This window comes from Saimiri boliviensis, chromosome 10, assembly GCF_048565385.1.
Source record: "Saimiri boliviensis isolate mSaiBol1 chromosome 10, mSaiBol1.pri, whole genome shotgun sequence".
In the NCBI taxonomy this organism is placed as follows: domain Eukaryota; kingdom Metazoa; phylum Chordata; class Mammalia; order Primates; family Cebidae; genus Saimiri; species Saimiri boliviensis.
Window position 1 is genome coordinate 86,263,877 of NC_133458.1, and position 27,893 is coordinate 86,291,769.

The 27,893-nt window shown below is 40.7% G+C and overlaps 2 long non-coding RNA genes across 7 annotated transcripts in view; one reads left to right on the forward strand and one right to left on the reverse strand.

The window, feature by feature from the left end:
- LOC104652457 (uncharacterized) overlaps positions 1–26,355 on the forward strand; it is a 64,645-nt gene extending 38,290 nt beyond the window's left edge. For 2 of the 6 annotated variants that reach the window (XR_012512163.1, XR_745763.3), the window contains 5 exons: positions 4,770–4,831; positions 8,329–8,460; positions 11,329–11,538; positions 12,833–12,934; positions 17,709–26,355. This is a non-coding gene — a long non-coding RNA (uncharacterized LOC104652457). Of the gene's footprint in view, positions 1–4,769; positions 4,832–8,328; positions 8,461–9,881; positions 9,988–11,328; positions 11,539–12,832; positions 12,935–17,708 lie in introns of all 6 variants that reach the window. The other 4 variants (XR_012512165.1, XR_745764.3, XR_012512162.1 and 1 more) reach the window with 4 other exon arrangements.
- Positions 1–27,893, reverse strand: part of LOC141580110 (uncharacterized) — a 34,227-nt gene that overhangs the window by 6,211 nt on the left and 123 nt on the right. Inside the window, exons 2-4 of the long non-coding RNA XR_012512166.1 lie at positions 20,499–27,848; positions 13,776–13,981; positions 1,367–3,634 (exon numbers count right to left, since the gene is read on the reverse strand). This is a non-coding gene — a long non-coding RNA (uncharacterized LOC141580110). The remainder of the gene's footprint in view (positions 1–1,366; positions 3,635–13,775; positions 13,982–20,498; positions 27,849–27,893) is intronic.

Genomic DNA, 27,893 nt, shown 5'->3' on the forward strand with positions numbered 1-27,893 from the left:
TCCATGTGTGGTATTCTTTTAAAAACATAGCCATCCAGATGTTTTTAAAAACTTGATTACCTGAGACACCAAATCATCACCGTGCTTGAGGGATACTTTATCTCTGAAATCTTTGAAATTCTATCAGAATCTCTTTGCCTTAAATTTTTCTAAAATATAAAATGTATACATTTATTTTTTTCCTTCTCTTCCATCCCCCTTTCTTCATAAGCCTAGTTTTATTCAGTAGTTTGTTTGGTTACTACTTCAGCTTTATTTGTTCTAGAATGTGGATGTTTTGAAGACACATTCACCATGTTAGCCAGCCTGGTCTCGAACTCCTGACCTCAGGTGATCTACCTTACCTCAAGTGATCCACCTTCATGGTGAATCACCTAACATGGTGAATGTTTCTCATTCTTTATTGTTTCATGGCTGTAGTATGCTAGATGCTCGATGCTCAATAAATTTGTCAAAAAAAGCACAGTTTTCTTTCTATACACAGTATTGGTAAGGTTGATCTGCATATTTCTAACATTTTTTTTTCTTTCATCTTGTTAATCTATTTTGTCTTTTTGATTTGAGAAGTAGAATAAATCATTTGCTCATTTTTTTATGTTACTAATTTTTCTTTGGTTATATTTTATCTGCTACTTGTTGCTTCTATTGCTGTTTTAAATTTGACAAATCATGCTTTTTATCTCTGAAAATCTTTTCATCTCTGAAATCACTGTGAGACTGTCAAGTTTTTAAATCTCTTTTCCTGCTCTAGGACATTTAAACTTTAATATTAGTGTGTTTAAAACCCCGTAGGACTGGGAAATAAAAGAAAATGGAGTATGCATTTCTTCCTTCAATCCAGCCACCTTAACACACAATTAAAATGTGGTATTGGTGCTGGACACAGTGGCTCATGCCCGTCATCCCAGCACTTTGTGAGGCTGAGACAGGCGGATCCCGTAAGCCCAGAAGTTTGAGACCAGCCTGGGCAACATGGTGAAACCCCATCTCTACAAAAAATTAGCCACACATGGTGGCTTGTTCCTATAGCCCCAACACTCGGGAGGCTGAGGTGGGAGGATTGCTTGAGCTTAGGAGGATGAGGTTGCAGTGAGCTGTAATTGTACTCCAGCCTGGGTGACAGAGTAAGACCCTGTTTCAAAAAATCATGAAATTTTTATTAGTGTAAAGTTAGGTCTGAGAGTTTTATTTGCAAAGATTACCATGTGAGAGTAATCTCTAGACATTTTTGACTTCCGGGCCTTTTTTGTAAGAGCCCCCCAAAATAGAGAACTGGATCAGGAAAATAAGCAAAGCTTGAATACACACTGCCATTTTTGATAAGACCACGAATTCAGAACTTGAAATAATTGGAGTTATTTCTTACCTTAATTACACTTTGGTGTTTTGCCCTCAGGACTGAGAAATGAATGTGAGTTCCTGTTCCCTAGGAGTCCAGTCTAATGCTAGACATACAGGGCAATAAGCATAGTTAGTGCAACAGAAATCAGTGGTGTGAAGGTAAAGTGAAGAGACCCATAATTCATGGTTGATGTTTTCCATGGAGGGGCCAGCATGCATTTTATGCAGAATGATGGACATTTGAGATTTCATTTTGGGGTAATAGGAGATTGTAACCTGGGACAGGTAAAAAAACAAATTACAAAGCAATGCTTATGCTCAGGTTGGAAACCTTGAATTTGTACTGGTGCTAATTATGGTTTTTTTCCTAGTAGTATTTACTGCCCTTATACAGGGGTGGAAAATGAAACTCTTGTATTTAATCAAAATAGATGATTTGAAGGAAAATGGGACTGAGTAAAATCGTACTTTATAATCGGTCCCAGTTTTTGGGATAAGACTGCTAGAGACTCGTTACTTTTCACCTTATGTGAAATTAATCATTAAAATCTTAAGTAAAAATGGAGGTTTTTGGCTAGGACGGTGGCTCATTTCTGTAATCCAAGCACTTTAGGAGGCTGAGGCGAGTGGATCACTGGAGATCAGGAGTTCAAGAGCAGCTTGGTTACCAACAGGGTGAAACCCCGTCTCTACTAAATATACAAACATAAACCCAGTGTCTTGGCTCATGCTTGTAATCCCAGCTACTTGGTAGGCCAATGCGGGAGGATCACTTGAACACCGGAGACAGAGGTTGCAGTTAGCCAAGATCACACCACTGCACTCCAGCCTTGGAGACAAAGCAAGATTTCATCTCAAGAAAAAAAAAAAAAAAAAAAAATCAAAAACAAACAAACCAAACATACATGGTATGTTTCAACCCATTGCACTTACTCTCCTCGTCAAAGCTCAAATTGTCCCTTTTGTAGATTGTGGCGCCACTTCTGCTTGGCTCTTGGGCCTTCTAACAATCCTGTTTATGCTTAGTTTCCTTGTTGTCCAGTGTGACAGGATGTTCTTGTTCTTGGCTTATCTTGCATATTTCCTGCCCAGCCACTTTTCCAAGGAGGATGTGGATGTTTAAAACAAAAAGTTTCATTGTCCCAGCTGCATCCCAAACCAGCTTAATCAGAATCCCTGGTGGGGATAGGGTCCAGACACAGACAGGGTCCCCAGGGTGGGGTACAGTGGTGGGATTTCAGCTCACTGCAACCTCTGCCTCCTGGCTTCAAGTGATTCTTCTGCCTCAGCCTCCTGAGTAGCTGTGACTATAGTTGTGAGCCACCACTCTCAGCTAATTTTTTTATTTTTAGTAGAAATGGGGTTTTGCCATACTGGCCAGGCTGGTCTCCAATTCCTGACCTCAAATGATCTGCTCACCTGGGCCTCCCAAAGTGCTGGGATTACAGGCATGAACCACCACACCCCGCCAGGATACAGTAGTTTTTAAAAAGCATGCCCAGCCTTGGATGGAAAACCACTTGAGAGTATGCTTCCTTATCGGGCTCTGTAAATGCCTTATCTCTGCACAAGGCTGGAAATTTGAGTGGAGTCGTTGGCTAAAGCTGTCATTGCTCCATGGTGACCTTTCTTCCCTCTCCTGCTTAAAGCTTGTGTTTCAGAATTTTGACCTGAATTCATCTGAGTTGAAAGCCAGGCTTGATCTGTCATCCCAGGAGTCTGTGTCGGTCCCTTTCCTTGCCTGTATGTTGAGTTGGGGCTCATCTTCGTGCCTCTGAGAAATAAGTTTTTTGATAGCTTGCTTGGAGTCTCTCAGTAGTTTCCCTTGCCCTTAGAATGAATACCAAAATACATGGCTTGCAGTGTAGACTGTTCACAGCCTTCAGTGTAGACTGCTCAGGCCCTGTCTTGGTTCCTGGAGTCTGCCATGCTTCCTTCTACTGCCAGGCATTTGCACACGCTGCTGTCTGCTGGGAATGCCTTGGCTTTCCTCATTACTTAGGTCTCCTCTACTCATCCTTCAGGCACCAGCTTAACTGTCTTCCTTGGGGACCCTTCTTTGACCTTGGTACAGCAGATCAGCCCCGTGCTGACTTTGTCTCATTGGTAATATTTCTCTACCTTTAGGACACATATCAAGGCCCAGAAGTCACAGTTTTGCATTTGTTTGTGTGATCATTTGATGCATGTCTCTCTCTGGAGCCTGACTCTTTGGGGCTCACGTCCTGTCTGCACCAGTTTTAGCTGTGGGACCTTGAACAAATCATTTCATCTCTGGTCCCGTTTCTTTTAACTGCAAAACAGGGATGATATCATACTGTCACTTACCTTGTGAGGTCGGGATGAAGATTAAATAGGGTAATTTGTGTAAAGCACTTAGAACAGAGCTAGCTATTAATAGTAGAAAATCTTGGCAGGTATTTCTGATGAATACTGCAGTGGACCACAAGCTCCATACAGGCGGGGCTCATTTCTGCTTGTTTAGATTTGTATGCAGGGTGCTTGGCACATGGATGGTGCTCAGGAAATATTTGTTGGATGTGGAGGTAATAGTAATACCATGTTTATAGAATTCCATGTGGATATAAAATAATGCAAGTATATACTTTCCTGGTAGCATGTGCAGCTCATAGTAGGCAGTCAATAAATACCCAATGCCTGAATGAGGAAAATGGGGACAATAGTAATACTAGCTTATGAGGTTGTCGTGGGGATCTAAAGTAACCCTTTAGTACCTTTTAGAGTGCCTAGCACATAGTAGGTGCTCAGAAAGTATTTGTTGAATGAATAAGTGAAGTGGGGATGATGGTAACACTAGCTCCTAGAATTGCTGCGGGGATAGAAGATAAGGCAGGTTGATAGCTTGTGGTATTGTGGTTGTGCCTGGTAGACACTCTGTTGAGTGAAATGAGAGGAGTTGCTGTGAGTTTCTTTATCCTGGGGCTTAGGAGACAATCCTTTTGGGGTGCAGAATGTTATGGGGCAGATACTGGTCCTCTTTTTTTTTTTTTTTTTTTTTTTGAGACAGAGTCTTGCTCTGTCTCCAGGTGCCAGGCTGGAGTGCAGTGGTGCAATCTCGGCTCACTGCAACCTGTGCCTACCAGGTTCAAGCAATTCTCCTGCCTCAGCCTCCCAAGTAGCTGGCACTACAGATGCATGCCACCACAACCCAGCTAATTTTTATATTCTAGTAGAGATGGGGTTTCACTATGTTGGCCAGGATGGTCTCTGTCTCCTGACTTCATGATCTGCCTGCCTTGGCCTCCCAAAGTGCTGGGATACAGGCATGAGCCACCTTGCCAGGCCAACACTGGTCCCCTTGAAGGAAGAATGGGCAGCTGACTAATCCTTGCCAAGCTCTGGCCTGGACAAAAAGTTGAATCATTCCTTTCCCTCTTCCTCCCTAACCTGTTCTTTCTTTCCACTAGAATCCTTGCCCAGAGTCCAGCGCCTCCTTCCTGTCCAGGAACACCTTCTGGTGGATCACAGGGTAAGGCTGGGCACCGGAGACCTCAGGGAGATGGTGGGGAATGAATGAATGAATGAACATGCTGAGCTCCACACTTGACTTCTGTCTCCTTCACTCTTCTGCATAGTTGTCTTGAATCTGCCTGTGCTGGCCCTGTAGTCTCAGAGACACCAACTCTGTCCCCCAAATCCATCACCTTGAATGTGATAAACACATGAGCCATGAGCAGCTTAAATATCTGCCGGAGGTTTGGCCTGGGACAGCCATGTAATGGACTGCTTCTTGCTTTAGCTTCAGATTTGGGTTTTTATTTTTATTTTTTGCCTAGACATTATGTTCAATGTGACAGATTTGGGTTTTTTAAATATTAGGTATAGTTGTTATTGACATTGTTCCCCTCCCATCCCCCACTTCCTAGAAAAATACTGTCTCACCATAGGCAATGTGGGTTTAAAAAACACATGTGCAGATCAGTAGTAAGGAAACACCCAGAGGCAACCACTGCCACCATTTTAGTATGCGTCCTTCTGGTCTTCTTTTCTTTTTGAGATGGAGTCTCCTTCTGTCTCCCAGGCTGGAGTGCAGTGGCACAATCTCAGCTCACTACAACCTCTGCCTCCTGGGTTCAAGCGATTCTCCTGATTCAGTCTCCCAGGTAGCTAGGATTACAGGGGTATGCCATCATGCCTGGCTAATTTTTGTATTTTTTAGTAGATACAGGGTTTTGCCATGTTGGCCAGGCTGGTCTTGAACTCCTGACCTCAGGTGATCCACCTACATTGGCCTCCCAAAGTGCTGGGATTACAGGCCTGAGCCACCATGCCCAACCACCTTGTGTTTTTCTTGCACACCTTTTTCTGCCCATTGTCAATATCTTATTGGGGATTATTTGAGGAATCTTTCTTTCACCCTAATATGCATTATATTTTTGTTTTTTTGGAGACAGGCTTTCACTCCGTTGCTGAGGCTGGAGTGCAGTGGCACAATTGTTGCTCACTGTAGTCTTGATCTACTGTGTTCAGGTGATGCTCCTGCCTCAGTCTCAGTAGCTGGGACTTTAGGCATGCTCCACCATGCCCAACAGATTTTTGTATTTTTAGCAAAGACAGAGTTTTACCATGTTGCCCAGGCTGGTCTCCAACTCCTGAGCTCAAGTGATTCTTCTGCCTCAGCCTCACAGAGTGCTGGGATTTTAGGAATGAGCCACCATGCCTGGTCTCATTCTTCTCTTTATGAACTTTTTACAAACATCTTTTTAAAAGATTAGATGTTTTAAATAATTTCTTCAAATTACTATTAGGAAGCATCACTGGGACAGTTGATGTAATTTGTATATGACTGCAGGACACCAGATGCATGCTAATAACATTCATTTTTGTTTTGGAAAATTGTCCTCCAGTTACATAAGAGCATGTGTTGGATTGTAAGGAGATACCCCTAGTTTTTTGGGGGTAAAGATTCTTAACTTTTTTTTTTTTTTTTTTTAGACAGTCTTGCTCTGTTGTCCAGGCTGGAGTGCAGTGGTGTGATCTGCAGCCTCTGCCTCCTAAGTTTAAGCTATTCTCCTGTCTCAGCCTACTGGGTAGCTGGGGATTATAGGTATACACCACTATGCCTGGCTAATTTTTATATTTTTAGTAGAGTTGGGTTTTTATCATGTTGACCAGGCTGGTCTCAAACTCCTGACCTCAGGTGATTAACACACCTCAACCTCCCATGGTGCTGGGATTACAGGTACGAGCCACTGTGCTAGTCCTGTAACTGTTTGAATGGTTTATGTTACTGTAAACTTGGCGACATGTTAACAGTGGTGAGTTGAGTGAATTCTTAATTTATTTTTTCTATACATTTGAAATTATTTTAAAACAAAAAATGAAAGTGTTTAACTTTTTATTATAAAAGCATTCAATTGGCCGAGTACGGTGGCTCACACCTATAATGTTAGAAATTTGGGAAGCCAAGGTGGGTGGATTATCTGAGGTCAGGATTTTGAGACCAGCCTGGCCCATGTAGTAAAACCCTGTCTCCACTAAAAATACAAAAACTAGCCAGGCGTGGTGGTAGGTGCCTGTAATCCCAGCTACTTGGGAAGTTGAGGCAGGAGAACCACTTGATCCCAGGAGGTAGAGGTTACAATGAACTGAGATCGTGCCACTGTACCCAGTGGCGTAGAATCACATAGAATAATATAATAAAACTCAATAAGCTTATCACCCAGGTTTCTTGATTGCTAATGTGTTGTTGTGTCAGCCTTTTTTTTTCTGCCCTCAACCTGGTTTTTTTTGGGGCGGGGGGGGTCTGGCTCTGTTGCCCAGGCTGGAGTGCAATGACATGATCACGGCTCCCTGCAGCCTCCATCTTCTGGCCTCGAGCAGTCCTCCCACCTCAGCCTCTTGAGTAGCTGGGACTAGTTGTGAGCCATTATGACTGGGTAATATTTTTTATTTTTACTTTTTGTAGAGATAGTCACCCAATGTTGCCCAGAGTGGTCTTGAACTCCAAGTTCACGAAGCCCTCCCACATGGGCCTACTGAAATGCTAGGATTATAGGCATGAGCTACTGGTCCTGGCCCATATTAGCCTTTTTTAATGTAAAATTTTAAAAAGTTGGTGGGGCATTGTGGCTCATGCCTATAATCCCAGCACTTAATGAGGCCAAGGTGGGAGGATTGCTTGAGCCCAGGAGTTCAAGATCAGCTTGGGCAACATAGGGAGACTATCTCTCTACAGAAATAAAAAACAAAAAACAATTAGCCACTCAGAATGGCTCACACCTGAAGTCCCAGCTACTCAGGAGGCTGAGGTGGGAGGATCACTCTAGGCCAGGAGCTGGAGGCTGCGGGGAGCCGTGATCATGCCACTGCACTCCATCCTGGGTGACACAGCGAGACCTTGTCACCAAATAAATAAAGGAATGAGGCCCTGTAATCTCAGCATTTTGGGAGCCCGAGGGTGGCTGATTACCTGAGCTCAGGAGTTTGAGACCAGTCTGGGCAACATGATGAAACCCTGTCTCTACTAAAATGCACAAAATTAGCCAGGTGTGGTGGCGTGTGTCTTTAGTCCCAGACTTGGGAGGCTGAGGCAGGAGAATTGCTTGAACCTGGGAGGCAGAGGTTGCAATGAGCCAAGAACACGCTACTGCACTCAAACCTGGGTGACCTAGCGAGACTTCATCTCAAAAAAAACAACAAAAAATAATAAAGTAAATGAATGAATGATAAAAAATAAAGTGAATTAGAGCCATCTTGATATTTTCCTCTGAAATCATTTTTTCCCTAAAACTTTTCTCTGCATCCCCCAAAAGGAAGCTATTTTTTTAATGATCCAACAGAATAAGCTGTAATAACCTTGTAATATGTGCAAATGTGTATCCACATACAGACATCTTCAGCTGTGTGGCTGCCTTCGTTTGCAGCAGGCAGTTATGCTGGGGAGGGGTGCGGCATTGGCACGCATGTGTGAGCCCCATCCTCCTCCTCCTCTCATTGCCTAACCCCCTTGTGTCTTGGCCTCAGATTGATCATCCGCGGATACCACCAGCCCCTGGAGAGCAGTGGCCTCTGGTCCTTAAACGAGGAGGACACATCGGAACAAGTCATGCCTGCTTTGGTAAAGAATTGGAAGAAGAAACGCACCAAGTCTAGGAAGTAAGTGTGAGTTTCCTTATCCTCTAGGATGCCCTGGTTTCCTTCTTCTTGCCCTGTGACCTGAATCCAGGCTGTGGCCCTGGCAGTGCTGCTTGTTAATAGCTTTGTGGTTCTCGTTTCTCGTCCGGGCATCAGTTTGTTTTTCTGCTAAATGGGGTAAAATCTCACAAGTCATTAAGGCAACTGAGTAGAAAAGAAGAGAGAAGCTGGGCATGGTGCCTCACATCTGTAATCTCAGCACTTTGGGAGGCCAAGGCCGGTGGATCACAAGGTCAGGAGTTTGAGACTAGCCTGGCCAACATGGTGAAACCCCATCTCTACTGAAAATACAAAAATTAGCTGGGTGTGGTGGAAAGCGCCTATAATCGCAGCTACTTGGGAGGCTCAGGCAGAAGAATCGCTTGATCCTAGGAGGCGGAAGTTGAAGTGAGCCAAGATTGCACCACTGCACTTCAGCCTGGGAGACAGAGTGAGACTCCATCTTAAGAATAGAAAAGAGAAGAGAAAAACGCTGCTCAAGCAGGCAGTTGATGCTGTTTGCCATGGCACATTGACTGTCCCTCCTTGAGTCAGTCTCACTTTTTTTCTTTCTGAGCATCTGGCATCCCACGTGTTCTTGCCGTTTGAAGTGTTTCTGTCCAACACACCCAGCTAACCATGTACTTTTATTTAGCCAAAGAAGCGTCATTTGCGTGTAATTTGGGCTGTACTGGATTTTAGACTCTACCCGCTATGTAAGGTGTGCCCCATTGTGCCACCTCTGCCATTCTTTTGGGAATCAGGTCAGGGCCTCCACTGCATCTACCCTAACTCTTCAAATCTGAGACACCATCAGCATGATACGTTATGATTGTGTGTAACAGTAAGAAAGAAAAACAACTGGCTGGGTGTGGTGACTCACGCCTGTAATCCTAGTACTTTGGGAGTCTGAGGCAGGTGGATACAAGTTAAAGAGATCGAGACCATCATGGTAAAACCCCATCTCTACTAAAAATCCAAAAAAAAATTAGCTGGGCATGGTGGTGCGTGCCTGTAGTCCCAGCTACTTGGGAGGCTGAGGCAGGAGAATTGCTTGAACCCGGGAGGCAGAGGTTGCAGTGAGCTAAGGTCGTGCCACTGTACTCCAGCCTGGCACCTGGTAATGGAGTGAGACTCTCCAAAAAAAGAAAGAAAAACAACTGCCAATTAAATAAGGATGTAAGACGCATCCTGAGCCCAGACGAGCTGGAACGTCAAATTGCAAGTGATGTAGGGGCAGTATATTGTGGCCATGGGGGCAGTAGGGTGGCTGTTTTTGTTTCTGTTGCCTGTTCTGGGGTAAGCTGTGACAGAGCCAGCCTGGTGCATTGGATTCTCCAGAGACCCGTTGGCCTTACAGAGACAATCCCCAGACCCAGGTTCAGTTCCTCATTCTATTCCAGGGATGCCCAGGATACAGGCCTTCAGTCAGACGCAGATGGTGGGTGGAAATCTGGGACATCCATGATGCCAGCCACTTGGACATCAGCAGAGGACCTCATGACCCTGGTAGGAGACTGTCTGGGTGGTCCAGGTGATGAGAGAAACGGTCTCATGGGAGACGGATAGAGCTTGGGCCTCCATGGCTGAGCATTGTATGGAAATGGCCTACGTCCATGACCCAGTTGAAGGTCACTGGCAGGCAGAGGTGGGGTTTCTGTTTATTACATGGAGACAGAACTAGTAGGATGGATGGATAAATGATAGATTGGTAGATGATAGTTAGATGATAGATGAAGAGACAGTGGATGATGGGTAGATGATAGTTAGATGGTGGATGGATAGATGATGGATGAGTGGATGGATTGAGGGTGAGAGGGGATCTACTAGGGAAACTGGATCACGTGATTATAGAGAACTCATACGCTAGGTCAGCTGCAAGCTGGAGAACCTGAGAAGCTGGTAGTATGGCTCAGCCCAAGTCCAAAGATCTCAGACCCAGGGAAGCTAATGGTGGAATTCTCAGTCCACAACCAAAGGCCAGAGAACCTGGAGTGATTAAGTCCCAGAGGCCAGACAGCCTGGAGTTCTGATTTCCACCTGCCCACCTTAGCCTCTCAAAGTGCTGAGATTATAGGCATGAGTCACAGCACCCAGCCAGATTTCGTATTTTTAACAGTGAAAAAAAAAAATCAAAACAATATTACATGACAGATGAAAAATATTACATGACAGATGAAAATTCTGTAAAATTTAAATTTTAGTGTTTCTAAATACGTGTTTACAGGAACACAGTCACACCCATTGATTTCCATATTATCTAAGGCTGCTTTTCCACTGTGCAGGAAGAGACAAGTGTTTGTGACAATCACCATATGGCCTGGAATGCTGAACGTTTCCAGAAAGTTTTTTCACTCCTACTTTCTTCCAGTGTCTCATGAACTTTAATGTCCATACACGCCACCTAGAGAACTAGTTACAATTCAGAATCTGTTTCAGTGGATCTGGGCAGAGGCCTAAAATTCTACAGTTAATAAGCACCAGGTGATGCCATGGCTGCTGGTCCACGGACCACACTTTGAGTAGTGAGGATCAACTCCAGTGTGTCTCTACATGTCGACCTGAACCAGCAGCAGCAGCACCTGGGGATATGTTAGGAATGCAGATACTCAAATCCCACCCAGACCTACTAAACTGAAAATGAGTGGGGCCCAGAAAGCTGCATTTTATAGTAAGAAGCTATCAGCCAACAGTGGCTCACACCTGTAATCCCAGCACTTTGGGAGGCTGAGGCAAGTGGATCACCTGAGGTCAGGAGTTTGAGACCAGCCTGGCCAATATGGTGAAATATCATCTCTACTCAAAATATTTTTTAAATTAGCCAAGTGTGTTGCTCACCTGTAATTTCAGCTACTAAAAGGCTAAGGTGGAAGAATTACTTGAACCCAGGAGGCAGAGGATGAAGTGAGCCAAGATCACACCAGGGCACTCCAGCGTGGGAGACAGAGTCCATGTCCATCTCAGTCAACGAACCAAATATATTAAGCTATCCAGGTGATTCTGATGGAGGCTTGAATTTGAACACCATGTCTCCTGCAGGTCCAGACTCAGAGATTTAAGGTAAGACTAAGAAAATTTAGTGTCAGTATGAGCATGCTTTCACAAATGCTGAAAAGGCTAGAACTTCCTTAAACATTCCACCTGCAACTCAGCTAACGTGACGCAGGTGGTAGTTGAACAGGTAAGTCTGACATTTATAAAAATGTTTAACGCCATTTCACAGAAAAATTTGTCAACCTGAACAAGAAAGAATAGTTGTAATGAGCACAACATTACAAAAAGAATGACACAGTTAATAATAAAAAGACATAAAAGATGTGGGGCATCATCTGAAGTCATCCTTCACCATTAACTGTTTAAAAGGGAATTTCCATAGTCCATCTCTATATGGTCTCCTGATATAGGGCCAGCTTTGCAAAATGGTAAGTTGCACATTTTTTTTTCTTTTTGAGATGGAGTTTCACTCTTGTTGCCCAGGCTGGAGTGCAATGGCGTGATCTCAGCTCACTGCAACCTCCGCCTCCTGGATTCTAGTGATTGTCCTGCCTCAGCCTCCCGAGTAGCTGCGATTACAGACGTGAGCCACACCTGGCTAATTTTGCATTTTCAGAAGAGAGAGGGCTTCATCATTTTGGTCAGGCTCATTTCAAACTCCTGGCCTCTGGTGATCCACCTGCTCCTCTGCCTCCCAGAGTGCTGGGATTACAGGTGTGAGCCACTGTGCCTGGCCTGCACTGCTGTCTTTAAACTTTTCAAAGCCACCTAGGCATGGATAGACCTGTCACTGTATCCCAGGACAGGCACCAGAACACTCAGTGTAGCATGGATCATGGTAGTAAAAAAAAAAGAGGGAACAACCTGTTTTTGCAATAAATGGGAGAAAGGTAATGCTAGCAGGGCACATCCACATGCCGGACAAGCATGCATCATGAACACAAATGAAGCAAGCCAGGCATGCAGTGGTGCACCTGCAGTCCCAGCCACTTGGGAAGCTAAAGCAGGAGGATTTCTTGAGCCCAGGAGTTGGAGGCTGTAGTGAGCTGTGATCACACTACTGTACTCCAGCCGGGGGGACAGAGCATGATCCTATTTCAAAACCACAACTAAAAAAAAAAAGCAGATTATAATGAACCCAGATGATATACTATTAGATATACTAAAGAGAACTCTGTGTACAGTAGGATTTTATTTAAATCTGTCAAAGTATTTTTTAAAAAACTATATGCTTATACCTTTTCTTCTAAAAGCATGCACAAAATTGTCACTTTGGAGGAGAGGAACTGATGGAAGAGGAGACGATATACTTTTTATATCTTTCTGTATGATTTGATTCTTTAATTTTTTTTCCCCACAGTGGATGACAAGTATTTGTTTAGCACCTGCTGTGCATTGTTTTATGTACTGAAGATACAGCAGCCCACCTGGAGCTGACATTCTAGTGGGGAAAGAAAGTAAAGTAAGTAAGTATACATTAAAAATTTTTTTTTTTTTTAATTGAGACCAGGTCTTGCTCTGTTGCCCAGGCTAGAGTGCAGTGGCTCAATTTTGGCTCACTGCAACCTGTGCCTCCCAGGTTCAAAGGATTCTCATATCTTGGCCTCCTGAAGCATCATCATGCCCAGGTTTTTTTTTTTTTGCAAAGACAGGGTTTTGCCAGGTTGGCCAGACTGGTCTGGAGCTCCTGGCCTCAAGTAATCCACTTACCGTGGACTTCCAAGGTGTTGGGATTACTGGTGTGAGCAACCATACTGAGCCCAAAATAACTAAATTTTAGAATGTGTTTCTACCATGCCATGGCTGTGGGCTAACCACACTTGACATGTGGTCCACGGGACACTGACGAGCCACACTTTGTGACCAGTTGGTGATAATATGAGGAGGCAGCACCATAATGGACATCAACTATGGCACCAAGCTTGCCATTCAGCTCAGCTCACTTACAAAGCTTTCTTAATGCAGGAAGCAGAAGGCACTGGTTTTCATCCTGGCATAAACACCTTAGCCTGCCATGTTGGCCAGGCTGGTCTTGAACTCCTGGCCTCAAGTGATCCGCCTGCCTTGGCCTCAAAAGTGCTAGGATTACAGGCAGGAGCCACCATGCCTGACTGCCACCTGCTCATTTATTAAAGCCCCCTTTGATTTACTTGCAACCAAGACTGAGAATCCCTGGCGCAGATTGGCTCCCTGCATCCAGGAATAATCTGCAGCCCCTGCTTCCGTTCTAGGCATGTCTATGCCTCCCTGTGGCTGTTTTTGTGAGATGATGCAGTTTTGAGTTCTTCTTTTATTTGTGTTACCTGAGCATGTTCTCACAGTCTCCCTGATGGTGCTGTCAGCTGCGTATTCATCCTTTTTGTATCTTCTATCCTGGGTCCTCTCCCACCTCTTCTGCGGTCAGCCCTTTGGTGCCTTAAATTGTGCTGCGTTCTCTTCTTCACCAAAGAATGAGGCAGCCAGTGCAGAGTGGGGGCTGTAGTCATCATTATCACTGAGGTATTGTAAACTAGGAAAGACATATGATCTGTTACAACACAACACAGTGCCCAAGTGCCCTTGACAGATGTTGGCTGTCTTTATATTGTTGATGTTCTGGTGATTATTGTTGATGCTGGGTGAATTCTTCCTGAGATTGGGGCAGATACCCAGCTGTCCTGTCCCTTGGTGCTTTTTATCAGGGTCCTTCCTTAAGTCTGCAGCCAAGCCATCTGCCAGGGCTTGGGTCTCATCTGATGACTCAGCTGGGAAAGGGCCCACTTTGAAGCTTACCTGGTTGTTGGTAGAACTTGGTTCCCTAGTTGTTCATATACTGACATACTTTCTTATTACTATGGAAACAGGCAGTGCCCCGGGTACTTTTCACAATGAACTCTTGGGAGCTCTCTGTGATCTGGAAACTAAAGGGTTAATTAATTCCTGGCACTGCAGGGGTCCCTGGGCCCCTGATGACCTTATCTCTTTTGAATATCACCTCTTCTTACAGTGCTTGGTATCGAGGAGGCTATGCCCTTCCCTTCTTGCGTTTTCTTACATCCTGGGGCTCGGTTTTACCCATTGCTGCTGGTACAGGATGCTGGCTCAGGCCCAGCAGCACAAGAACTTTATGAAGCATACACAAGTTTTAGTACTGAATCGATCAGATTGAAGAAAGGATATCAGAGATTGAAAAGAAATGAACGAAGCCTCCAAGAAATATGGGATTATGTGAAAAGATCAAATCTATGTTTAATTAGTGTACCTGAATGTGAGAGGGAGAGTAAAACCTAGTTGGAAAATACTCTTGAAGGTATTTTCCAGGAGAAGTTCCTTAACCTAGCAAGGCAGGCCAACATTCAAATTTAAGAAATACAGAGAACATGGCAAAGATATACCTCCAGAAGAGCAACCCCCAAGGCACATAATCACCAGATTGACTAGGTTTGAAATGAAGGAAAAAATGCTAAGGGCAGCCAGAGAGAAACATCACGTTACCCACAAAGGGAAGCACATCAGACTGACAGCAGATCTCTCAGTAGAAACCCTACAAGCCAGAAGAGAGTGAGGGCCAATATTCAACATCCTTAAAGAAAAGAATTTTCAATCCAGAATTTCATGTCCAGTCAAATTAAGCTTCATAATTGAAGAAATAAAATCCTTTACAGATTAGCAATTGCTGAGAGATTTCATCACCACCAGGCCTGCCTTACAAGAGCTCCTGAAGGAACCGCTAATCATGTAAAGGAACAACCAGTACCAGCCACTGCAAAAACATACCAAATCGTAAAGGCCATAGACACTATGAAGAAACTGCCTCAGCTAACAGGCGAAACGATGAGCTAGCATCAAAATGGCAGAATGAAATTCACATGTAACAATATTAACCTTAAATGTAAAAGGGCTAAATGCCCCACTCAAAAGACACAGACTGGCAAATCGGATAAAGTCAAGACCAACTGGTACACTGTATTCAGGAGACCCATCTCACGTGCAAAGACACACATAGGCTCAAAATAAAGGAATGGAGGAAGATTTATCAAGGAAATAGCAAAAAAAAAAAAAAAAAAAAAAAAAAAGTTGCAATCCTAGTCTCTGATAAAACAGACTTTAAATCAACAAAGATCAGAAGAAACCAAGAAGGGCATTACATAATGGTAAAGGGATCAATGCAACAGGAAAAGCTAAGTATCCTAAATATTATGCACCCAATACAGGAGCACCTAGATATATAAAGCAAGTTCTTAATTACCTACAAAGAGACTTAGACTCCCACACAATAATAATGGGAGACTTTAACACCCCACTGTCAATATTAGATCAACAAGACAGAAAATTAACAAGGATATGCAAGACTTGAACTCAGATCTGGACCAAGTGGACCTAATAGACATCTACAGAACTCTCCACTCCAGATCCACAGAAGATACATTCTTCTCAGCAACACATCACACTTACTCAAAAGTGGACCACATAATTGGAAGTAAATCCTCAGCAAATGCAAAAGAACAGAAATCATAAGAACTAGTCTCTCAGACCACAGTGCAATCAAATTAGAACTCAGGATTAAGAAACACACACAAAGTCACACAACTACATGGAAACTAAACAACTTGCTTCTGAATGACTGCTGGATAATTAAATGAAGGCAAAAATAAAGATGTTCTTCAAAACTATTAAGAATGAAGACACAACATTCCAGAATCTCTGGGACACATTGAAAGCAGTGTCTACAGGGAAATTTTAGCACTAAATGAGAAACAAGGAAAGATCTAAAACAAAAATTCTATTATCACAATTAAAAGAACTAGAGGAGCAAGATCAAAAAAAAAAAAAATTAAAAAGCTAGCAGAAGACAAGAAATAACTAAGTTCAGAGCAAAACTGAAGCGGATGGAGACACAAAAAACCCTTCTATAAAATCAATGCGTCCAGGAGCTGTTTTTTTGAAAACATCAACAAAACAGACCACTAACCAGACTAATAAAAAAGAAAAGAGAGAAGAATAGATGCAATAAAAAGTGATAGAGAAAATCACCACTGATCCCACAGAAATACAAACTACCATCAGAGATGACCACAAACACCTCTTGCAAATAAACCAGTAAATCTAGACGGTATGGATAAATTCCTGGACACGTACACCCTCCAAGACTAAACCAGGAAGAAGTTAAATCCCTCAATAGACCAAAAACAAGGTCTGAAATTGAGGCAGCAATTAATAGCCTACCAAATAGAAGTCCAGGACCAGAAGGATTCACAGCCAAATTTTACCATAGGTAAAAAGAGGAGCTGGTACTTTTCCTTCTGAAACAATTACAAACAACACAAAAAGAGGGAATCCTACCTAGCTCATTTCATGAGACTAATATCATCCTGATAACAAAACCTGGCAGAGACACAACTAAAAAAGAAAATTTCAGGCTGAAATCCATGATGAACATTGATGGGAAAATCCTCAGTAAAATACTGGCAAACCGAAGCCAACAGCACATCAAGAACCTTATCCATCATGATCAAGTCAGCTTCATCCCTGAAATTCAAGACTGGTTCAACATATGCAAATCTATAAACATAATCCATTACATAAACAGAACTAAGACAAAAACCACATGATTATCTCAATAGATGCAAAGAATGCCTTCGACAAAATTTAACATCCCTTTATGCTAAAAACTCTCAATAAACTAGGTATCAATGGAATGTATCTCAAAATAAGAGCTTTTTATGACAAACCCACAGATAATAACATACTGTATGGGCCCAAACTGGAAGCATTCCCTTTGAATACTGGCACAAGACAAGGATGCCCTCTCATGCCACTCCTACTCAACATAGTTCTGGTCAGGGCAACCAGGTAAGAAAAAGAAATAGAGCATATTCAACTAGGAAAAAAGGAAGTCCACTTGTCTCTATTTGCAGACAACATGATTGTGTGTGTATGTGTGTGTAATATATATATATATGTGTGTGTGTGTGTGTGTATTTTATATTTTATATATTTATATATTATATATTTATAGATAATTTATATATATTTATATATGTATAATTATAATATATATAATATATAATTATATAAAAATATATATTTATATATTATACATTTATATATTTATATATAATTTTAATATAATATAAATATATATTTATATATTATATATATATTATATATATTTATATATTCTATTTTCTATTTTATATATTTTTTATATATATATATATATGTTTTTTTTTTTCTTTTTTTTCTTTTTTTTTGAGATGAAGTTTCGCTCTTATTGACCAGGCTGGAATGCAATGGCGCGGTCTCCGCTCACCACAACCTCCGCCTTCTGGGTTCAGGCAATTCTCCTGCCTCAGCCTCCTGAGTAGCTGGGATTACAGGCACGCGCCATCATGCCCAGCTCATTTTTTGTATTTTTAGTAGAGACGGGGTTTCACCATGTTGACCAGGATGGTCTCAATCTCTTGACCTCGTGATCCACCTGCCTCGGCTTCCCAAAGTGCTGGGATTACAGGCGTGAGCCACCGCACCCGGCAGGACATGATTATATATTTAGAAGACCCCATTGTCTCAGCCCCAAATCTCCTTAAGTTGATAAACAAATTCAGCAAAGTCTAAGAATACACAATCAATGTGCAAAAGTCACAAGCATTTTTATACACCAATAACAGACAGCCAAATAATGAGTGAACTCCCATTCACAATTGCTATAAAGAGTAAAATATCTAGGAATACATCTAACAAGGGATGAAAGGACCTCTTGAAGGAGAACTACAAACCATTCCTGAAGGAAGCAAGCGGACACAAACAGATGGAAAAACATTCCAGGCTTATGATTAGGAAGAACCAGTATTGTGAAATGGCCATACTGCCCAAAGTAATTTATACATTCAATGCTACCCTATCAAGCTACCATTGACCTTCTTCACAGAACTGGAAAAAAACACTTTAAGCTTCATATGGAACCAAAAGAGAGCCCACATAGACAATACAATCCTAAGCAAAAAACCAAACAACAAAAACAAAACTAGAGGCATCATGCTACCTGACTTCAAACTATGCTACAAGGCTACAATAATCAAAGCCAAGGTACTGATAACAAAACAGAGATACAGACCAATGGAATAGAAGAGACACCTCAGAAGTAATGCCACACTTCTACAACCATCAGATCTTTGACAAACCTGACAAAAACAAGCAATGGGGAAAGAATTTCCTATTTAATAAACGGTGTTGGGAAAACTGGCTAGCCATCTGCAGAAAGCTGAAACAGCATCCCTTCCTTACACCTTATACAAAAACTAACTCCAGATGGATTAAAGATTTAAACGTAAGACGTAACACCATTAAAACCCTGGAGGAAAACCTAGGCAATACCATTCAGGACATAGGCATGGCCAAAGACTTCATGACTAAAATACCAAAAGCAATGGCAACAAAAGCCAAAATAGACAAGTTGGATCTAATTAAGAGTTCCTGCACAGCAAAAGAAACAATCATTAGAGTAAACCGGCAACCAACAGAATGGGAAAAAAATTTTGCAATCTACCCATCTGACAAAGGGCTAATATCGAGAATCTAGAAAGAAATTAAACAAATTTACATGAAAATCAGCCCCACCAAAACGTGGGCAAAGGATGTGAACAGATGCTCTCAAAAGAAGCCATTTATGCAGCCAACAAACAGGAAAAAAAGCTCATCATCACTGGTCATTAGAGAAAAAAAGGAACGCATTTACACTGTTGGCAGGAGTGTAAATTAGTTCAGCCACTGTGGAAGACTGTGACAATTTCTCAAGGATATAGAACTAGAAATGCCATTTGACCCAGCTATCCCATTACTGGGTATATACCCAAAGGATTATAAATCATTCTATTATAAAGACACAAGCACACATATGTTTATTACAGTACTGTTTACAATAGCAAAGACTTTGAACCAACCCAAATGCCCGTCAATGATAGACTGGATAAAGAAAATGTGGTACATATGCACCATGGAATACTGTGCAGCCATAAAAAATGACGAGTTTATGTCCTTTGCAGGGACATGGATGAAACTGGAAACCATCATTCTCAGAAAACAAGAACAGAAAACCAAACACTGCATGTTCTCACTCATAAGTGGGTGTTGAACAGTAAGAACACAGGGACACAGGGAGGGGAACATCACACACCAGGGCCTGTCAGGAGAAGAGGCGGGTAAGGGAGGGATAGCGGGGCATGGAGAGATTGGGGAGCGATAACATTAGGAGAAATATCTAATGTAGATGACAGGGGGATGGATGCAGCAAACCACTATAGCACGTGTATACTTATGTAACAAGCCTGAACTTTCTGCATATGTACTCCAGAACTTGGTATACCAATTTTTAAAAATAGAGGCAATCTTATTATGCTGCCCAGGTGGTTCTCAAACTCCTGGGCTCAGGCAACCTCAAACTCCCAAGTAGCTGGGACTATAGGTGTATATCACCATACCCAGCTATTTTTCCTACAATTTTAAATTCTTTAGTCTCACTTCAAAACCAATAATATAAGTAGAGGAACAATCTCTCCTACCAAGTATATTATACCCAAATAGTAAGTGTCCAAGAAAAACAGCTATATGCTATTTGTTGTACAGTTTTTCAACTAAAAGGTGCCAGGGAAATTCCATGATTACAAGTAATTTGATTTATACTGGCAAAAACATAGATGTCACACTAGTATGATTTAAAAGTCAAAATATTAATATTTATCTAATTAAACCTTAACCAAATTTCATATTTTTTTCTATTGGGGAAAGCATTTCCTAAGGTGATTTTTCTGTTGCTATGTATCTTCCAGTTCATTTTTGTTCAGCCCCCACCCTGTCACAGTACTTTTGTCACAATCTTTTGTTAGTTACCAACATTAATAAAATTTTTAATCAGCTAACCATATGTCTATAGTTTTCTTTGACCAACTTTCCATAACCATCATAAAACAATAATAGATAAACCACTGCTAAAAAGGTAAATACTATGCAAAAGTTGACTGAGAAAATTTTACAAGAGACCACTTTACCTTGGTAGTAACAGTCAGGTCTTCATCATCTGGTTTAAGGCATGAATCCACACACAGTTCATGGAAAATGCTTTAGAGCAAAAATGTAAAATAAAAATGAGCAAGTTGATTTTTTTTTTTTTTCAAATTTTTTAACTGCCAGTTCATATTCAGCTTCCCCCTCCAACAAACAAAAACACAATCTGAAAAAAGGTCAGCCTTCTGTATATGAAGTAACAATTCTTAATACAATTAAAATATGGCCTCTGTTCTAAAAATAGATTTTGGTTACTTATTTTTGCCTCTAGCTGTCTAAATCTATAATATATTCAATGAAGACTGACCTTGAGCTCCATAATAAATAGTGACAGCCAATATATTGACAGAGCTTGACAATAATTTACCCTCACAAATTATCTTTCCTGAAGCAGAACATGAAATTCAATTAATGGATGACATAACTTTTGTCACCTAAACTGGAAGGAACCATATGACCTAAAACAGTACAAAGATCCACTGTCTCTTGTCCATTGTCTATCTTTGATTAAAAGACTAATCTATTTCACTTCAAAATGGTACTCTTGATTCCCCAGCATATAAACCACTTAAGAAGGTCCCAATGCTTTCCTTTGTCCTAAAAGAACACAAAGAATCCCCTGCTGTATTTGAAATGTGTGAGAGTTAAATGTGCAAAAGTCTAATAACGAAGGTGTATTTTCTTATTGAGGATACTCTTCCCAGAAAGATTAAAACATTAATATTATAAAAATCAAATTATTTTCACTTTATACATCTTACCTTATTCAGGTCCACATAAACTAGTAAGCCCTTAAAAACCTTCATAGGCACTCAGATATCCAATGAGAGAGACTGCTGGAAAAACAGAGTCTTGGCAGTTGTACCTCTATTTCCCTATCTAAATATCTTTCTGTGGTTTCCCACTTCCAGATTCCACCTATGCAGGGCTCCATGGCGGTTTCCAATCTTCAAATCTTGAGTCTATGAAAGCACAGATCCCTGAAAGGATGGCCTCCAATGACCAGGAGTGGGAGTGCTCTATATCCCTGCTCCTGAAATAACAACCTAACTGGAGTCTCTACTAACTACCAGCACAGACACACCTCCAGCTACCCAGCTGAATTTCATGATTGATTTGATAGCCAACAGTGCTCCTGACCGAGCCTGCATAGATAAGGGAAGGACATCAATGAACTGGGAAAAGAGGCTGAGGAGATGAGGAGATACCTGCCCTGGGCCACAGATCTATGTAGTTCAGCTATCTCCAGCCCATCAGTACCCAAGGGGCTCTAAACCACTCCTCTGCAAGTCAGGATGGAATTAGATGATACCACATTTCTGTCTGCTGTAGAGACTCCTCCCAGTCTCTTCAAATGTTTTAGTATCTTACAGCAAAAATCTTGAGGTTTGTCAGTTCTTGATTTAAAAAGAGCACAGCAATCTGTTCAGAGCTTCCTTGAACCCTCTATTTTAATGTGCCTTTGTTGATAACTTTCACTATCTTGTGTCTTTTATCTTTTTATTTTATCAGACTTGTCATAAACCCCAATTTTCTAATCTCTTATTGAATAATCTGTGTCCAGTGTCATTTTCCCTCAAACTTGGCCTTCCCCTGCTCATTCCATTCTTAGCCATATCCACTGGGTTCACCAGCTAATTCCATTCTCATTCTATCCACTGGGTGCATCAGACTCACTCCCCCTTTGTATTATTAAAATATGCCAGGCCAGGTGTGGTGGCTCACACCTGTAATCCCAGCACTTTGGGAGGCTGACACAGGCAGATTACCTGAGGTCAGGAATTCGAGACCAGCCTGACCAACATGGAGAAACCTAACCATGTCTCTACTAAAAATAGAAAATTATCAGGGCACTGTGGTGCATGCTTGTATTCCCAGATACTCAGGAGGCTGAGGCAGGAGAATCCCTTGAACTTGGGAGGCGAAGGTTGCGGTGAGCTGAGGTTGTGCTATTGTATTCCAGTCTGGCAACAGTAGCAAAACTCTGACTCAAAAAACAAAACAAAACAAGAAAAGAAACAAAAACAAAAACAAAACAAAAACAAAAACAAAAAAAACATGCCAATAGAATAAAAAAAGAAGGAAGAGTATTGGGCTTTAAAACGAGTTCAAATCTCATTTCTACCACATTTTACGTATGGAAAAAATGCATCCTAATCCTTTAATTCTCAAGTTCTCTATCTAGAAAATCATTTGACCAGGACGTTCAACACAGATTGAAGTACTAGAGGATATTTTAATTAGTCCTAAGATTCCTTAAATTTCTGTAATTCTATGTGCTTTTGGTTCTGTCTATAGGAAAATTGGGAATACATAGCCAGCAGAATTTGAAAACATAACAAGAAACACCAAGGAAGAAAAGTCATGGAAAAAGCAAAACAAAAGATAAAAAAGCATTATGGAAGTAGGCAGAAATGCTAGCCTACAGGGACAACAAAAGTGGGAAATTAAATAATTTTCTCCAAGACTTGCCAAATCTTGGTTTTGTAAAACATCCAGTCCTATGGCCAAATTTTTACTCTGCCCTAAGGGCTTTGATGGTTAATTTTTAAAAAATGTTGCTGGTTACCACAAAAATTGTCAAATTTATTAGGACAAACTCAAGGACTAACCTCATTTTTAACAGTAACTTGAGAGTTCAACTTATTTAAACTTATTAATTTAGACATTAATTAAAATAATTAATCTGACTAATCTTATTCAGATCTATACCTTGATAAAAGGGCTGCATAGATAACTCTGTCAATCTGCACTGAGGAGCAAGAGAAAAGATTTAAAAGCCAGATAGGCTGACGGTCAAATGGTTGGCCAGCTACTTTGTAAACTATGGGATCACGATCCAATTAATCAACCTCTCTAAACCACAGTTGCCTATTTAATAAACAATAGGTTATAAAAAAACACACATTGTGATGGCTTTATGAGATAAATACATAGCACATAATAGGGTATTTAGCCCAGAATACAACACTCAATAGATGTTTCTTTGATCTGTATTTTCTTAGTTAACAATTTTTTAAATCTGTAAAATCCTACCTGACTGCAGGTTCATCACAACTCCCAGAATCTATTAAAGAAAAAGGTAAAATGCATTTTAAATCAGTAATGTAGAGAATATTAAAACCATAAGAATGTACAGTCTTGCATGCTTGTAATTTCAACTATTTGGGAGGCTGAGGAAGGAGGATCACTTGAGAAACCCAGAAGTTTGAGATCGGTTTAGGAAACATAGTAAGACTCCACCTTCATTTAAAAAAAAAAAAAGTATGCACAGTTGTGTACATGATTTAGATCATTTTTCTTTAAAGTATGGGACTGATGTATACAAAGCATTCCTTTGGGAGCATACCTGGGATCTTATTAGAATTAATATAAATTATACCTATCGGTATGTAATTAATGCAGTAAGAATTCTTACCTCCCTTACTTTGTATTTATTAAATACACAGAAGAATAAATTTATCAAAATATCTACAAGTGAACTGCAGTATACAAGTCATCCTAGCCAAACCCTATGAAATTGGCTAAAAATTGTATTGTTAGCAGAACAGATGGAATGAGTGACCAGTGTCAAACAGCATGATTTCTGGACCAAAATATGAGTGGGACAGTTAAAACAGAGTAAGCAGTAGTATCCCTTATCCACTGTATGTGTGGAAAAGACACACTTGCCATGTTTTTCTCTGCTCTCACATCACAGCAACAATCATCAAACAATCATCAACAAAGAAGGCTTCTGTGACCAAACGTGTGGAGACGTTTTCACCAACAAGCAAGCAATCACTTCTGCAGATGACACAAACTGGGTGTCATCTAATTCAGTTCTCACTGCAGATAGCATCTGATTCCACAGATAAAGAGCTCAGTCCCATGAGACTGCCTTCCTACATCAGTCCTAAGTCTGAAACTCCAGAACTTCTGACCAATCAACTTCAAATTGAGGTTTGTAGGACTCCCTTTTTGGGTTAAACTGAATTGCTGGAATGGCTCTAAGTACTCAGGGAAACACGCCAGTATACTATGAATGACATTACAAAAGGTACAGATGAAGAGATGCATAGTGCAAAGTATGGGGCCAGTGACACAGAGATTCCTTGCCCTCTCAGGACACATCACCCTCCAGGAACCTCCATGTATTCAGTGATCTGGAAGCTCTCCCAGCCCAGTCCCTTTGGGTCTTTATAAGCTTCAATATATAGGCATTACTAATTAATCGCTGGCTGTTGGTGACTGACAACCTTCAGCCCTTCTCTCCTCCCCAGAGTTTTCAGAGTGAGACAAAAGATCTCAACCCTCTAATCAGCCATGTCTTCAGGATGGTGACCAGTTCCCATCCTAAATCTACCTAGGAGCTTCCAGCCATTGATCATTAGCACACCAAAAGACATCACTTTGGAAATTCTAAGGAGTTTAAGAATTGTACATCAAGAAATGAGTCAAAGTCCAAACACAGATTTTACATCTGCAGTTTTGAATTATGTGGTTACAGCTACTAACAGCTAACTGTATTCCAAATATATTACATTGAAAACTCCAGAAATAAACAAATCATAAGTGTTAGTGTGCCAGTGGGAGGAGCACAATAAAATCTTGAACTCTTACCCTCTATCCATCCCAGGATGTGAATCATTCCTTTTTCCAGTGGATTCACACTGCATGTGCTGTCCAGCCATTAGTCATCAACATCATTAGGGCCTGAAGGTCCAGGAACACTCAAAGCTGACAATCTTTTTTCTGACTTAGAGTCAGGGGGTAAATAGTGGCCTAACACTACGTGACAATGTCCACATCATTCACCTCACTTCATCTCATTACATAGGCATTGTATCAGTTCACATCATCACAGGAAAAAGGGTGAGAACCATACCATATATTTGAAGAAACCACATTCAAATAACTTTTATTACAGCATATTACTATAATTTTGAATTGTATTTTTAGTTGTTGTTAATTTCTTACTGTGTCTAATTTATAAATTAAACTTTAACATAGATATGTAAGTATAGGAGAAAAAACAATGAATGATTCAGTACTATTTGTGCTTTCAGGCATTCACTGGGGGCCTTTGAATGTATCTCCCACAGTTAAGGGTGGACTACTGCACTTCCTTCTTTGTAGCACAACACATTCTCTCTAGCTCTTCGGTTAAAACTGTTCAATTTTGGATAAAACACCCTATCACCAGAAGTCAGCAAAACATAGGAATCAGACCAGAAGCAGGGATTCTTGCAACAACTTTCCAGCTGCCAGTGGAGAAGATCTCAAGAAATACTACTGTGTTACTGGCCAATACTCTTGGGGAAGGTCCTGGGTGTTTTATTTAGTGGTAGCCACATGCTCTTCCCTACATGTAACAAGGCCCAAATTCACCTGCCATTTTACCTCCCACAGAAAGAACCACTGGAAAGATGACTGCTTTAAGAGCTTATCCACTCAGCCACATCACAGAACAAGACTCTGTCTCAACAACAACAACAAAGAAAGAAATCTAATTGTTTCTATGTAAAAATAAGTCTAGGTCCGAATTAGATCTCAAGAGTTCATAATGCCATGAGACAGGACAGAAATATATTTAAAAATTATATTCCTGCTTTCTGTAGAAATAAAACTGTTGAATTTAAGCTTTTGTAAGACAAGTGAACTTAAAGAGCAAAAAATGCACAAGTAAAACTTGAAAGGCCCTTTCTTCATCAAGGGCTCATTCACAAACTATATATATTGTTCAACACATTGGTTCTGAATTTTGACATAAGTTGCAGTTTCATTTGAGGATGTCCAAGAGGTCAACTAAGACAATGTCATTTGCTATTTTCAGTCTTTTTTTTTTTTTTTTTTTTTTTTTTTTAGAGAACAGTAAACTTCTTTAGAGAAATGAATTGTCATAACTTTATAGGCTAAAGGCTCATGAGTCATAATTCTAAGGGCATTTGTAAAATATGGTGGTTCATGCTTGCATTCTGAACTTCTCAGCCTTAAACTCTCATATAGTAAATACTGAGATACAAACTGATTAAACAAAAGCCCCTTTTAATCTGACAGTAATTTTTCTTTTCTTTTTTGTTGAGACGGAGTCTTGCTCTGCTGCCAGACTGGAGTGCAGTGGCACAATTTTGGCTCACTGCAGCCTCCACCTCCCGGGTTCAAGCGATTTCTGTCTCAGCCTCCCAAATAGCTGGGACTACAGGCACACACAACCATGCCCAGCTAATTTTTTATATTTTAATAGAGATGGGGTTTCACCATGTTGGCCAGGATGGTCTCGATCTCCCAACCTCATAATCCACCCGCCTCAGCCTCCCAAAGTGCTAGGATTAGAGGTGTGGGCCACCATGCCCAGCCTATTTTTCTTTTTCTTTTTTTTCTTCATTTATCAGCAACAGGAGAGTCTAATTAAATGTGGTAGAGTGGTATAAGGAATACAATGAAATGTGTAAAATGAATTAAACCAGAGCTAATCCTATCAATGTGGCTACATCTGGAAAATAGAATACAAAGTACACAAAAGAAAGTGGCAGAAAGATATGTAAAGTGTGGAACCACTCACCTTCCATTTTAGGACACAAATAAAAATTCTGCATATTATTTCTGAGCATTGCAATATATTAAGGATTTCAAAAGGGTATTGAAATGGAAAACAGCCAATGATGTTGGTAGCCTCAATGATGTTCATGACATTGGTCACCTCTATGCAATTATTTTTTAAAAAAACTTTTATAACAAAAAGTCTCAAAACCACCATTTTAAAAGACTGTCTTCCAGTTATGAATATTTTTCTAGTTTTTAATAATCAAATATGCCACAAACACATCCATACACACATCCATGCACACACATGCATATACAATCTCCTTGTTAGAACATCTCATTGGCTTCAGATAATCGGTGTAATAACATTAACAGCAACTCTCTAATGTTAATACAGAAACTGACATCTAAGTAATGCATTCCTTTAGGTAAATATCAGAACTCCAACTAGCATATAAGACACTGGAGATATCTCAGAGTCTCAAAATTCACTGCTTTGAATCCCTGACAAGTATAAAAATTCAATATTGGAAATGATACGCTATTCAAAACATTAAAATAGAAACATCTAAGTTAAAACATTTTAAAAATCTTGTTTTCTTATACTTCTAAGTTTATTTTTATTTAAGTATGGATACCAACAACAACATTAAAAAGAATTAGGGGTAAAAAGAATGTGAGTACTTCCAATCATTTAATGTACTTATTTCCAGCATTCCGTTTGTATTGAAAATGTGCCTGCTCTCGATGTCTACATTCTTTCTTTGTACTGCTTCTCTCACAACAGGATCTTCCATTTCAGTGGTAGGCTGAACGGGTTTTAAAAGAAAATAACTAATAAATCATATGTATTT